This window comes from Setaria italica, chromosome IX (genome assembly GCF_000263155.2).
Source record: "Setaria italica strain Yugu1 chromosome IX, Setaria_italica_v2.0, whole genome shotgun sequence".
Lineage (NCBI taxonomy): Eukaryota > Viridiplantae > Streptophyta > Magnoliopsida > Poales > Poaceae > Setaria > Setaria italica.
This window is the reverse complement of record NC_028458.1, coordinates 30,368,961-30,383,495: the sequence shown is the minus strand read 5'-3', so window position 1 is coordinate 30,383,495 and position 14,535 is coordinate 30,368,961.

Below are 14,535 nucleotides of genomic sequence, written 5' to 3'. Positions count from 1 at the left end.
AAGAGTAATTAACTTAGGTCGTTCTCAATGCAAGGTTTCGTTGCGTGATTTCCAAGAGTGCCATGTCATGTATTGATGATTGAGTTGATGTATGAAACTAGGTTTCTCAATGCAAAGTTCCGCTTCACGAATTCAGATGTTAGCATCTCATTTAAATGTTCCATATAAGTGATCAATAGGAGTTGATGAATGTGTATAGATGAAACTCAAGTCCTCTTAATAGAGTTTCATCTTGGATTATCTTGATTAAGGCATGATTAAGTCGCCTGACACGTGACACTCATGCCTTAGTCAAGTTAACTCGAAGTGCCATCGGATTTCATCCGATTTAACCACTTAACAGGATCGAGTTAGCAAAACTCACACAAAGGTGAGTGGTTCCAGAGAATACAACCGGTCCACCATTAGATTAACAAGTTGTTAACACTTGGTTGTAAATCAGAGTTTAACAAGTTCGAAAGAAAAACAAACAGAAGGTAAAAACAAGCGGAAGCTACTCGTCGGGGTCGGACGTCCCTGGTGAGGCCAGCCAGGACATCAATGATCCCATTCCCCGCCGTTCGAGGAGGGATCTCACTCGACCGTCCAACCCGGAGGGAGCTGGGGCGGCCAAGAGCCAACAGGAGCAAACTCAGGAGCTTCGACTTCACCTGAAAGAGAGCCACAAACAAGGCTGAGCTGCTAAGCTCAACAAGACTTAACCGACCGGTGGAGAACTACTCCACCAATGTCTAGACATGCAAGGCTCTTTGGCTGAGGGGTTTGTTACTAAAAGCGACTACAGTGGGTCTTTAATTTCAATATTTTAGCTCAGATTCTAAGTTCATTAACCAGTCTACATTTGCATCTTACTCTAAGCAAAAATAGATCCAACTTTATGTATATAAGCTACTCATCAAGACCATGTCATCATCAGACTCTTTCATTACTCAGTGTAGCATAGCGATCAAGCAGTCTCAAACTGTGAGAGGCAGACGAATCGATTCGAATTTCTTAACCATGCATGGCGAACCTAATCTCACGACATCCGCGTACCACAAGGGTCGCTTCCTGTGTCGGCCATCCCCATCGATTCCCAGGCACGTGTCAGGTCCAAACTTCCCTTAGCATGCAATGCTCCACAGTCCTGGCCTCTACCGTACTATGACCGCACTTGCACCCACATGATGCACCATGGGAACCTCGTTCCAGGGATAGCAGGGGTATAAGCCACGCCCTAGTTCAATCAGGTACTAGACTTCCCCATCCCATACTAGGTATGAGATTAGTACTTTCAAACACTTGATCACGAACACCAACACTGTCGGGCCTTAACAGATTCCATAGACAGAGAGTTAACCAAAACCCTGCCCCGTCCATCGTCCTTATAGTTGTAACAGAAGGAAAACAACCAATTCCTATAACTCGCGAGTGACAGGAAATCACTCGTCTTTTACCGATACCCTTTTTAAGTATAGCAACTACTCGGCCCAACAAACTAGTGTTCAGATCAAAGGAACTATGTCATGCATCTAAGGTTGCAAACAACTCCTATACGTAAATGCACAAACATGAGAAAGAAGGCATGCGCAAGTTTAGAAATTTGGGGTTCATGCTCCGGGGCTTGCCTTCAAGCGGAGGGGAGGAGGACTGGTCTTCAGCTGGGACGGCTTCGGCTTCTGGGACTGATAGCTCAGCTACAGCTCCGTCTTCTGGCACCGGGTGTAGCTCGTAGACGCCGTCAGCGAGATTTAGCTCTACACGAATGCAATGCAGGAGTTAGTGTTTAGACGGTTATTTCAACAACACTTGCCGTTAAGCTCGGACACTTGTAGCAAGGCTACAGAAAAGGTGGGGAAGTTTGCTTTAGCTGGTGGAGAGCAAGATAAACGGGTCGGATGGGAAGAAACTTATGATCTGACCCTTGAACTAGAGGAATAGCTGTGCTGGGGGCCCTCAGACTTAACGTAGAGAATCCCGATTTTTTACACAGATACCCTCGGGTCAAGGAAAAGGATACAGCCGAGTCCTCGGGCGAGGCGAAAAAAGGGTCGGCAGACAGACAGGGTCGGGTGAGACGGAAAAGGGGTCGGGCGAACCGAAAAGGGGTCGGCAGCTTACCTTCGGTTTATAGGTGAAACTTTGGGGTCGGGAAGGAACAGACTTGGGCGGAAGGTCTTAAGCACTAAGGCTTGGGCGGCGGCGAGGTTGACGGTGCTCCGGTGGCGGCGGAGCTTCTTGTGGGCAACAAGGAAGCTCTAGCACAGCGCGGAGGATCAGACGGCTGGGTGGATTGGGGAGAAGCGGGTTTGAGCGGAGAAGGGAACTTCTCAAGAGTTTCAGTCGGATTGCTCAAGTGTGCTCAGGGTAGGGCGGTGACACAGCAAAGGCGAAGGAACTCCGGTGGAACTCTGGCATTCCCTTTTATAGCGGCGCAGAAGAGAGAGATTTCGGGCAGCATGAAGACCGGAAGAAAAAAGAATGGAGTGCGCTGCCATGGTGACGATTGAGCGGCGATGGGCGGCGGAACAAAACCTTGGAGATAGAGTCTTCGGCCATTGGGCACTGGAGACAAGGCGGCGCAGGCGCGGTTTTGCCGGGGTTGAGATTTGGCGGAGGCAAGCGTCGTCGAGCAGCGGATCTGATTGGTGTGACAGGGAGGACGGTGCTACAAGCGAGGTTTCAACAGGTGAAAAGACAGGCGAGCTGCGGCTGCGCGGGCGAGCGCGGAACAGCGGTCTGCCGAGGCACAGTTCTGGCAAGGCAGAAAAGGAGCTGTCGCGGCCGGAGTCGGGGTTGGCGATGGAGGAATCGTCGTATAGCGAGTTCGTGGGCGGCGCGACTGTGGAGAGGCGGCGGAAAAGCCGGAAGGCATCGAGCCTTGCAGCCGGGGATCCGGCGAGATGATGGGCGCGAGCCGCGAGGCGGTTTGACGCAGCAGGCGGCAAAGCTCTGCCACAGCGGTGACGGAGCACCAAGGCGCGGCCGACGAGGGCGCGAGCGAGACGAGGCACTGCAGAAAGGGTTGCAGAGGGGCTTCCGCTGCGATTGGGGAGGAGGGCGCGGGAATCCATCCTGTCGCGGCCGGCGACTGGGCGAAGCGGCGGGCGTCGAAGAGCTCAAGCCACGCGGCGGAGAAGCTCTGAAGCAGCGCATGCTGCTCGAGTGTGTCTGCCTCGGGAGATCCGAGGAAAAGATTTGCGGGTCCACCGGTCAGTCTCGGTTGTCCCACAGCTCCAAGATTGAAAGGAACACCGTCGTTTGAGATTTAGAAGGAACCGGTGTTTCTAGTTGGGTTTCCAGGGGTCGGGACTGGAAACTGGGGTTGAGCATTAAAGCTCAGGGAAGCTGAGTTAGTGGGATTAGGGACTCGGATTAGGATTAACTCGGATGATTTGACCAAGGTCGTTACAGGGTGATACTGGAGGCTCTAAAGAAAAGACTACATGACATTGGCAACGCCAAAGGAGGCAAGTGGCTCAAGGAGCTACCCAACGTCCTCTGGGGGCTTTGCACCCAGCCGTGCAAGCCTACAGGATTCTCACCCTGGTCTATGGATCAGAAGCCATCCTTCCTGCTGACGTCATGTGGAAATCTCTAGTAGTCGAACAATACGAGGAGGGTGCGGTAGAAGAAACTAAGTGTCTAGACTTACACAACCTCGAAGAAGCTCACTGTGCAACACTTATCCTATCAGCAAGATACCTTGAAGGAATTCGCCACTATCATGATTGCAACGTCAAAGAATGTTCGTTCAACACATGCGATATGGTCCTCAAGCGTATTCAAGATACCAAGGGGCTGCACTAGCTAAATTCGCCATGGGAGGGTCTTTTCATCGTCTCTAAGGTCACTGGACCTAGGTCGTATAGGCTACAAACTCTCTCTGATGAAGAGGTCAACAACTCGTGGAACATCGAGCACTTGTGTCGATTTTACCCATAGTTTACATATTCATGTAAATCGGCCATCAACCTCATTTGTACAATTACAATTTAATTAAGCAGAGTTATTTGCCGTCGTAAAATGACTAGTCTCTACTTGGTTGTGGTTTGCAAAAGCAAGTTTGTTGAGCTATTCAGCTCCTCCCGGTATTACCACCCAACTCGCTGTGGCGCCCGAGCCGCCCAGATTAACCCGGCTAAAGTGTACTCAACGTCACCTCATATGCGAAATGACACTTTAATCAAGTTAAAATGGTAGTCCGTCAGGTTTCACCCAATAAAACCACTTGTCTCGGATCGAAACAAAGCATACTCGCACGAAGATGAGTCCAAAGATTACAACAATCCAGATATTTCGTTACAGGTCCCACATTCAGTTATTACAACTCAGAAGTTCAAAAGTATAAAGGTAAAGTTTCAGAGTTCAAAAGCAGCGGAAAAACAACGATAAGTCTAACATCGATACAAATACCATGGTGAAGGCTGCCATGATATCAAGCACTGCGATCCTGGCCGACCGAGGATGGGTCCCATTCAACCGTCCAACCCAGAGGGACTTGAGACGGCCAAGGAAATCTGCCAGTGTGGAAGCTGAAGGCTCGAGTTCGAAGTCTGGTGCTGATGGCAGTAGCTGCTCAGCCCCCGAGCTCATCTTGGAGCGTGCAATTCCACTACCGGAGGAGCAGCTCGCGCCCGAAATTATTACAGGTGCGGTATCTCTTGTCGCAGCTCTTATGCACGACGTGTTGGCATCACTTAACGTTGCTGCAGTGCTAGCCCCCGTGCTGCCAAAGGCTGAGCCTATCATGGAGAGTGCTTCCACGGTGGTAACAGAGTTGGTGGCCCTGATGCTATATCCAGAGGCCGAGCTGGTGCCCGAGGCTGAGGTGGAGGTGGCGGCCACTAGAGAAGTTGAGGCTACACGTGTAGCCCCCAAGCTAGAGGCTGATGTGGAGGCTGTTGGGGCATTGCACGTGTCGGTAATTGTCCCGCCGTCCGAGGTGGGGCCATCGATGATTCATGCGGCAACCTCCTCTTTGCCTTCAGAGGCCGATCCATCAACTAGCCAGGTGCTGGTCTCTTTTAGTGCGCCGGACACCGGGGAGCACATGGAGTATGATGACACTCTTCTTCCTCTCGTGGTGGACCTAGAGAAGGTTCAACTTATAGCTGACCTCCTGGCCACGCTGATGGATATGTATCGCCAAGTAGGCGAGTATACACAAGTAAGTTTTACTTTGGTTGTGATCTTTGTCTTGAAATTGGTACTCGGTGCTTGTATGAGTACTTTGCTCTGTGTTGTAGAAACTGATCTAGCGCTCCCGCGAGAAGTTGAAGTATATCCAAGGGTATGGGGAGACCATCCTGCGGGCCGAGTCGTTGGAACAAAAACTAGCCGAAGAGCAACAGTACTCCTCCCGGTTGTTGATGAGGTACGACGGCCAAGCCACCTAGTACCAGAATGCTGTGCAGAAAGCCACAGAGAAGAAAGATCACTGGTAGAAGCTCAACAAAGGATTGAGGAACCGAAATGAGGGTAGGTTGTTATCCTCTGTTGTGTCCGAGTACTTGTTTGTCCTTTGGCGATACTGACTTGTTCTTTGCCTTTATTCTTGTAGAGCTCACCATGGAAAATACGGATCTCTAGGGTCGCACCATGGACTGGCACAATGCATACTACCGAGTCACGGATGAGTACGGCAAGTTGACCATGAAACCCTGGAGCACAAGCTCGAGAAGTAGAAGAAGTTGTGCGTTGATGGGGTGTTCCAACTTGTTGAATTTGATGAAGAAACTCCAAGCGCAGGAGGTTGAGTTGGCGGCCAAAGATCTTGCTCTCAAGGAGTTAACAAAAGCCGCTATGCCCGTTGCTAACATGGTGGAGCCCCCCAGAGGAAGGTGTAGAACCTCGTCCCTTGGTAGAAATACTCAAGGAAGTACCCGACAAGATCACCAGCTATGTCAAGAAGATGGCGGAGTCCGTCTCCAAGCAGCTGCTGGCGATGGTGAAGTCATTCTACCCACAAGCTAACTTGGCTCCTGTGGCAAAAGGCATTACCGAGGACTGCTCTGATGAGTAGTTCTAGCAGCATCTAGAGGAGATGGCTCCTATTGCTCAAGAAGTAGCCGGTCAAATAGACATTGAGTAATCTGCAAACCACAACTTTTGTAATATAAACAACTTATGTGTATAAAATGTAAATTATTTTGAAGTCTTGTCACAATTTTTGCTTGCGTGTTGACTTGTGTGAATTTTTTGCGGTTTAGTGCATCTCATGAACTACCCTAATATTTGCTTGTGTGGTAGTCATGAGTGTCTGCGCACAAGGCTACTCCTGTGAGCCTCTTCAGATACACTATATAGAGTACCTTTAGGATGTAACTCCTTTCTGTCGAACTCTTCAGGCGAGTACTCTTCAAGACTTCACAAATGGGAGCCTACCTTTGCAACCTCTCTAAGTTGTTCATGTGTTGAGCTCCGAAGAACTGGAACTGCAAACTTGTTCTTACAAGCCGCAATTAGACAGAATTGTCTAGTTATGGTCTTGGGTAGAATGGATAACTCCCAAGTTGCTTGGTCACTTCTTTTTGCGAAGGCCATTGATGGACAGATTTATCCAAGGAGCTGATTAGCTCAAGATTGTGTGCACAGGCTTGCTTTGTGCAAATTGTTGCTATCCAACGAGTTGAATAACCCGATAGATTATTATGCGGACTTGTGAATACAAACCGTGAGTTGGGTGATAGTGTTGGTGTTTTAACCCGGCAACCTATCAAGGGAGTACAAAAGATAGTGTTTTGGTTAGTGGGTGTCGCCGAAATCAAGGAGTCAATGGTGATGCATGAAACACGATTTAGATAGGTTCAGGCCGCTAGATTGTGTAATACCCTACGTCCTGTGTGTTGTATGATTGTACTCGATTCAACTTGTTTGGAGGGGGTCATTGCCCGCCCTTATATATCAAGAGAGCAAGGTTATAGGGTAGTCTTTTGTACAAGAGTACTAGTCAGATGTGACTAGAGAGTCCTACTCTAAGTCGGCAGAGTAGTCCTACTACCTTCCGACTAGTTCTTCAGGAGTCCATGTAGTCTACGTTCCCTGTGTAGTAGTCTTCATGTCCTGATACGTGATTGAGTACGTCCTTTGTGTGAGTCCATACAAGGCTCCTCGTGGGCCTGGGGATGTATGACCAACGAGCCCCCGAGTACTTTATAGTTGAATGAAGTAGTCCCGAGTACTTTGCAGGCGTTGCTCGACTAGTCTTTGGTGCTTGTTGAGTACTCTTGTCGCGGCTAGCCTTTGAGTACTGAAGTATTGACATGCGGCTGGAAGGTACTCCTACCCTATTCTGATGTTGCTTTTGAGTAGTTTGTCTTCAAGTCTTTATATGGAAGTGTGATGAAAATCACTGTAACGACCTTGGTTAACCAGCCGAGTTAATCTCAAGACTAATCCCAATCGCAGTTTCCAGCGGTCCGACCCCTAAACCCCCCCCCCCAACCGGCAAACGGCAGCTCTTCTCTAAGTCCCAAAAACCGGTGTTCCTCCAAATCTTAGAGCTGTGGGAGAGCCAGAGTCTGGAAGGTGGACCCACAACTAGATCCCCCGGTTCTCTCGAGTCAAACGCGCCAGAGCAGCGTGCGCCCCACTGCAGAGCTTCCCCACCGCGTGGCTCGATCTCTCCGACGCACGCCGCCTCGCCCAGTTGCCGGCCGCGACAAGATAGATCAGCGCGCCTCCCTCCCAATCACGCGCGGAAGCCCCTGCAACCCTTTCTGCCTCGCCTCATCTCGCTCGCACCCTCGCCAGCCGCGCCAATGCGCCCTGTCACTGCCATGGCAGAGGTTTTACCGCTGCCGCGCCAGACCGCCTCGCATCCCACACCCATCACCTCGCCCGGATCCCCGGCCGTGCGCTCCGATGTCTTCCGGCTTTTCCGCCTCTCCACAGTCGCGCCGCCCACGAGCGCGCTCCACGACGATGCCGCCCTCGCCAGCCACAGCTCCGGCAGAGACAGCTCCTTTTTCCGCCTCGCCAGTAATGTGCCCCGGCAAGCCGCTATTTTGCGCTCGCTCGTGCCGCCGCTCGCCCTGTCACCTCAACGGCTGTGACCTCGCTTGCAGTGCCTTCCTTCCTGCCACACGCCAGTCAAGTCGCTATCCACAATCCGCTGCTTGATGCGACCAGACCCTGCTCGCCTTCGCCAACTCTTAATCCCGGTAAAACCGCGCCTGCGTCGGCTTGTCTCCAGTGCCCAATGACCAAAGACCCTGTCCCCAAAGCTCTGTTTCGCCGCCCATTGCCGCTCAATCGCCGCTAAGGTAGAGCACTCCATCATTTTCTTCCCGATCTTCGCGCTGCTCAAACTCTCTCTCTCTCTCTCTCTCTCTCTCTCTCTCTCTCTCTTCCATGCAGCTATAAAATGGAGTACCAGAGCCCCTACCGGAGTTTCCTTCACCATCGCTGCTTCGCCGCACCATACTCTGCTCGCACTTGAACACTGCTGCTTAAGCTCCTGAGAAAGTTCCCCTCTCCGCTCAAACCCACTTCTCCCAACCCACCAGCCGCCTGTTTCCTCCGCACGGTGCTGAGCTTGCTTGTTGTCCACAAGAAGGCCCCCCCACCGGAGCACCGTTGAACCTCGCCGCCGCCCAAGCCTTAGCGCCTTAGTCCTTCCGCCTAAGTCTGTTCCTTCCCGACCCCAAGACTTCACCAGTAGGCCTAAAGGTAAGCTGCTGACCCCTTCCCGGTTCGCCCAACCCCTTTTCCGTCACGCCCGACCCTGTCTATTTCGCCGACCCTTATCCGCCTCGCCCGAGGGCTCGGCTGTATCTTTTTCTTTGACCCGAGGGTATCTGTGTAAAATTTTGGGGACTTCTCTATGATAAGTTTGAGGACCCTGGCACAGTTATTCCTTAAAGTCCTAAGGGTCAGATCATAAGTTTCTCCCAATCCGACCCTTCTATCCTGTTCCCCACCAACTGAAGTTGGACTCCTCCACCTTTCCTGTAGCTTTGCTACAAGTGTCTGAGCTAAAACGTGCAAGTGTTGTTGAAATAACAATCTAATTGTTTTAACCCTGCATTTGCACTTCCGTGTAGAGCTACATCTCGCCGACGGCACATACGAACTGCATCCGGCGCCAGAAGACGGAGCAGTAACTGAGCCGCCGACCGCAGGAGCTGAAGCAGAACCCGCCGAGGACCAGTTCACCTCCACCCCGCTCGAAGGCAAGCCCCGGAGCATGAACCTAACTTTCTAAACTTGCACATGCCTTCCTTCATATGTATGTGCATTTACGTTATAGGAGTTGTTTGAAACCATAGATGCATGACTTAGTTCCCTTGATCTGAACACTAGTCTGTTGAGTCCGAGTAGTTGCAATGCTTAATAGGGCTCGGCAGAAGTCGAGTGGTTTCCTGTCACTCGCGAGTTACAGGAGTTGGTTGTTCTCCTTCTGGTTACCACTATAAGGACGATGGATGGGGCAGGGTTTGGTGTACTCTTTTGGTGGTCGGTTGATCGCCCCGTCTGTTTACTTGAATCTGTTTAAGGTCCGACAGTGGTGGTGTTCGTGATCAAGTGTTTGAAAGTACTAATCTCATACCCTTATGGGATGGGGAAGCCTAGTACCTGATTGAACCTGGATGTGAGCGGTTCGATCCACTATCTCTGGAACAGAGTTTCCCCTGCGGCCGCATGTGGTGGCAAGTGTGGTCACGAAACGGCAGAGGCCGGGTCTGTGGAACCTTGCACCAAGAGAGGTGGGCCCAACATGGGTCAGGGAATTGATGGGGACGGCTGACATAGGAAGCGACCCTCGGTGGTGCGCGGATGTCGTGAGGTTAGGTTCGCCATGCATGATTAAGGAACTTGAATCGATTCGTCTGCCTCTCACAGTTTGAGACTGCTTGATCGCTATGCTACACTGAGTAAAGATGGAACATGATGATGAGATGAACCCGATGCTTGTTCTACACTTTGTTGTAGGAAACTATGCTTGTTTAGTATAAGTTGCCACGATAGACTGGTTAATGAACTTAGAATTTGAGCTAAAACTTTGAAAGTAAGGACCTAACATAGTTGCTTTTGGCAAACAAAACCCCTCAGTCAAAGAGCCTTGCATGTCTAGAAGTGGTGGAGTAGTTTTCCCACCGGTCGGTTAAGTCTTGTTGAGCTTAGAAGCTCAACCTTGTTTGTGGCATCTCTTTTCAAGTGAAGTTGAAGCTTCTGAGTTTGCCGCTGTTGGCACTTGGCCGCCCCAGCTTCCTCCTGGATGGACGGTCGAGTGGGATCTCTCCTCGGATGGCGAGGAGCGGGATCACTGATGTCCTGTTTGACCTCACCAGGGACATCCAACCCCGGCGCTAGCTTCCGCTATACTTTATCTTCTGTCATTTTTGAACCTTGTAAAACTCTTATTTCGAACCGGTGTGTAATGAATTGTTGGACTAAGTAATTGATCTGTTGTATTCTCTGGAACCACTCACCTTCGTGTGAGCTATGCTAACTCAGTCCTGTTTAAGTGGTTAAATCGGATGAAATCCGACGGACCGTCGAGTTAACTTGATTAAAGCATGAGCTTCGCATGTTAGGCGACTTAACCATGCTTTAGCTAAGTTAATCCGAGGTGTTCCACCACAATCACACTCCATATGGCGTAGCCCCCGAGCCTTAGGTTGAATCGAAGAATTAGGCTGAGGGTCAAACTGAATTTGCTTCATATTTCCTTAATCCCTGAAGAAAAAGAAAAATTTATCCAATGGGCGAGGTGTATGCAGTCCCCGAGCACTTGATCAGCTACGTCTAGGCGATGAAGGGGTCAACCATGATCAATATGACTGTTGGACTTCAATCTCGCGATAAATCTTGAGAGTATCAGACTGTTGCAAAATTACTGGCTGCGTTCCCTGAATCTCAGAGCTGTTTTAGATCCATTGCATTGTTATAAAAGATAAGGCAGGTCACCTCCATAGGTTACGCCTCCCTTTTGCATCTGTTATTCTCCATCTTGATAACCCTAACGCCACCACTTGCGCCGCCGCCGCCGCCATCAGCCAAAGTAAGCAACCTTAAGTGTCATAGTAGCTTTCTCCTCCCTCCTTATGCATCCCGAGGTGATGCGTGTGAAGAAGATGGGGAAGAAGACCGACAAGTCCAAGGGAAAGGCCGCGGAAGGATCGATGAAGGATTCCAAGAAGGGGAATGAGCCACAGCTTCCTCCACCCAAATGTGGGCCTACTAATTAGACCGCTCCACCAAATCAGGCATCCGCTTGGAAGATGTCCACCATGAAGAAAGAAGCAATCCAAGAGTTGGTGGATGCAAAATTGTTGCAGGAGGAGGCCATCGTAAATTGGAGGTCCGTCTATGCCAATGCCTAGAACTTCGAGGCCCATTTGAAAGAGACAGTGATTTGGGCTCATTTTGTGATGAGAGGACTTGTTGTTCCTACATCAAAGTTCTTCAGAGGTATCCTCAACTTTTACAACATTCAGATTGTTCATCTGAATCCCAAGGGGATATTGCACATTGCAATCTTTGTGCATCTCTGTGAAGCATATTTGGGGATACAACCCCATTTTCAATGTTTCGCAAACTTTTCCGCTGCAAGCCTCAGCCTAGTCAAGATAGGATGACAGTACTCGAAGGTGCAGGATTTTAGCTGAGGGACTCCGTTGTGTATTTGGAGTATGAGACTGTGCCATCCCATGACGCCTGGAAAGAGAAGTGGTTTCACATCGAGAACCATGAGCCTACAATGCTAGTGATCACCGGGTACCGCCCGAAGTACTCGAGCAAGTGGCTTGAAAAGCCCAGCAATGAAGATAGTCATTAGGTGGCCGATTTGTTGCAAAAGATTGCAACGTTGAAGAAGACAGGGCTGACTGGGATAAACGTGGCAGCCAGTTTCTTGAAGAGGAGAGTGCAACCGTTGCAGCTGTGCCGGACTTGGGGTTATGAGTACTCAGGTTTTTATGATCCGTCACAGATGTCAGTTGAGGAAATATCTGATGATGTGGTTGAGGAATTGTTGGGCAAATTCTTCAAGAATTTCTAAGGAGTGCCCAAAGTCGATGAATCCATCCAGGAGTTTGACAAGTGGCATAGGCCTAGAGAGGTAATTTGCTTTCCTTTTGAGTACCTAGAATTAGTAGTCGTTATGTTTGCCAACTAGTAATTCCTTAAGCAGGAAGATGTCCTTTTATACTTTTCTCCTCCTCCTCCCCCTGATGCTGATGGCGCAAAAAATGCTAAACCTATGTACTATGTGCACTTTCCTGATGATCCCTCAGAGGAGAAGGAGGATGATGGGGACTCTAAGCCACTTGGTGATTCAGACATTGCATCATCTGACTCCGAGTTGTCTGATCATGTTTCTGTGTAGTATCGAGTTCTCAAAGGGTATAAATTTGCAACCGACACCTTGAAGCGTCCAGCAGAGGATGTTAGTGATGAAGAGATCCAGGCTCCAATGCCCAAGAAAAGACGGAATGTAGTGCATAAGCGATCAGTCAGCAAGCACTTGGAGACTTTCAAAGCTCCACCACCGATAATTACCTTTGCAGAAGAGCAATGTGCTGAAGTATGAGTATATAGCTTCCTTGAGTAGTCGAATTCACTTGTTTTGACATTTGTTTTTGCAGATTGTTGATGACGTGGGTGAAGATATTGAGGATGCTGCAGATGCAGTGTACGACGCTGTCGAGACTACTTCTGATGATGTAGTCGCGATAGCTAAAGACACGGCTGCTAGTGTGGTTTATTTGGCGGAGACATCTTGTGGCGGAACCACCTCGGATTAGCTTGATTAAGCAAGGTTAAGTCGCCTAACATGCGACACTTCTGCTTAAACCGAGCTAACACGGGGTGCCGTCGGATTTCATCCGATTTAACCACTTAACAGGATCGAGTCTAGCAAACCCACACGAAGGTGAGCGGTTACAGAGAATACAACGAGTCCACTGAGTTAAGCAGGTCTTACTCAATTGGTTCGGCCATAAAAATTTACATCAGAGTTTTATAACAAAGAACAACAGATAAAACACTAGCGGAAGACTTCGTCGGGTTCGGATGTCTGGGCGGGGCCAGCCAGAACATCACTAAGTCCTCTCCTCGCCGTCCGAGGAAGGGTCCCACTCGACCGTCCAGCCTGGCGGGAGCTGGGGCGGCCAAGCACCAACCAAAAAGGGGTCGGACGCGGCAACTTCACATGAAAACAGAAGCCACAACAAGGCTGAGCTACTAAGCTCAACAAGACTTAACCGACCGGAGTAAGGACTACTCCTCCTTCTAGACATGCGAACTTTTTGGCTGAGGGGTTTGTTTGCCAAAAGCACTAGTAACCTAATTTCAAGTTTTAGCTCCGGTTCTAGGTTCATTTACCTATCTAGGTTGTGCAACCTGTTCTAAGCAAACATAGAGCCAAACAAGATGTGTAGATATAACAACAAACATTGCCATCATCAGATTCCTCATTTACTCAGGGTGACATAGCGATCAAGAAATCTCAGACTGTGAGAGGCAGACGAATCGATTCGAGTTCTTTAACCATGCATGGTGAACCTAGCTTCACGACATCCGCGCACCCGGAGGTCGCTTCCTGTGTCGGCCTTCCCCATCAATCCCCTAACCCGTGTCGGGCCCATTTACTTTGGTGCAAGGTTCCACAGACCCGGCCTCTGCCGTCCTGTGACCACGTTTTGCCACCACGTGTGACAACCAGCAGGGGAAACTCCGTTCCAAGAACAATGGGGCGACCGCTCACGTCTAGGTTCAATCAGGTACTAGGCTTCCTCATCCCATACTAAGTATGAGGCTAGTACTTTCAAACACTTGATCATGAACACCACCACTGTCGGGCCTTAGCAAGTTTTCATAGACAGACGGGGCGACCATCCGACCACCAAAAAGTTACCAAACCCTGCCCCGCCCATCGTCCTTATAGTTGTAACAGGAGAGTAAATCATGCAACTCCTACAACTCGCGAGTGACAGGAGATTACTCGGCTTTTACCGTCTCCTATTTAAGCAATGCAACTACTCGGTCCAACAACTAGTGCTCATATCAAGGGTTAACTAGGTCGTGCATCTAGGGTTTCACACAACTCCTAAACGTAAATGCACAAACATGCTATACGGAAGGCATGCGCAAGTTTGGCAAAACACGTAGGATTCTCATGCAACCGGGGCTTGCCTGCAAGCAAAGGGGACGGAAACTGCTCGACTTCTGGGGCGACTTCGGCTTCTGCGGGCAGGAACTCGGCTACAGCTTCTTCGTCGGGCGCCGGGTGCAACTCGTAGAAGCCGTCGGCGAGGTGCAGCTCTACACGAATGCAATGCAAGGGTTAGCTTAAACGTTTATTTCAACAGCAACACTGGCTCGCCTGAGGCCAGAAACTTGCGACAATGAGCAGGAGGTTATGGTGGTTCGAGAGAGCTGATGATGATCAAGAGGTAAGGGTAGGAAGGAACTAGTGGTCTGATCCTTGAACTAGAGGATGTGATAACTGGGATCCTTAGACGCAAGCGCTATAGGGTTCCCAAGTTTTACACTTACACCCTCGAGTTGAAGAAAAGATCACAGCCAAGCCCTCGGGCGAGGCGGATA